The sequence below is a fragment of the Pteropus alecto genome, unplaced genomic scaffold (genome assembly GCF_000325575.1).
Source record: "Pteropus alecto unplaced genomic scaffold, ASM32557v1 scaffold80, whole genome shotgun sequence".
NCBI lineage: Eukaryota > Metazoa > Chordata > Mammalia > Chiroptera > Pteropodidae > Pteropus > Pteropus alecto.
The window spans coordinates 4012991-4014063 of NW_006430460.1; positions in this window are offsets into that span (position 1 = coordinate 4012991).

Consider the following 1073-nt stretch of genomic DNA (forward strand, 5'->3'; position numbering starts at 1 on the left):
TCTTCACGGAGCGATGAAAACGTCCCGAGATGCGCTGTGGTGACCGCTGCCCATCTCCGCGACTGTCCTAAGAACTAAAAACGGAATTCTACACTTTAAATGGAAAAATTGTACAGTACGTGACCCGTATCTCAACAAGGCTGTTAAAAAAAAAAAAAAAAGAAGCCTGTATCATTTTTGTTCTGTATAGAGACCCATTTAAAACAACCCCCATTGAATGCGATCAGGGACCTCTTTTTAAATAAACTTTTTGTTTTCAGTTTGTGAAACATAAAGATCTTACCAACATATCTCGGATTTATGTGCTTGGTCAGAAGTGGGATTTATGTGCTTGATCAAGGGTGTAGGGTCCCCGAGTTTCACACCACCACTGTGATCCTCTCCTTGAGGGCCAAAGGGACACGAGGCAGAAAGGCCAGCGGCCACCGCGGTTCCCATGTTATTCTCAAAGCAGGGACGTCGTCACCGAGGGGCACGACATCTCCAGCACCCCGGGGGGCTCGCGGCTACCAGCGAAGACCTGAGGGACAGCCCTGATTTTAGGGCCAGAGCTAGCGCCGCGGTGGAGCTGGCACGCGCTGCGAAGCTGAGAAGCTGCTGCTTAGCGTGGTTTTGGTGACGGGACGCAGACACTCGACTGGTACATTTTGAAAACCCAGATTCTCTTGCACTATCAACCCGACATCACCGTCCTATTACGGCGGCAACTATTTCCGCTATGAATTAAAAGTGGAACAAAGGGGTCCCATCATCCTGCTTCCGAAGAGAAAGAGGACGTGCCACGGGGGGCTCGCGGCTGCCAGCGAAGACCTGAGGGACAGCCCTGATTTTAGGGCCAGAGCTAGCGCCGCGGTGGAGCTGGCACGCGCTGCGAAGCTGAGAAGCTGCTGCTTAGCGTGGTTTGGGTGACGGGACGCAGACACTCGACTGGTACATTTGGAAAACCCAGATCCTCTTGCACTATCCACCCGACATCACCGTCCTATTACGGCGGCAACTATTTCCGCTATGAATTAAAAGTGGAACAAAGGGGTCCCATCATCCTGCTTCCGAAGAGAAAGAGGACGTGCCAC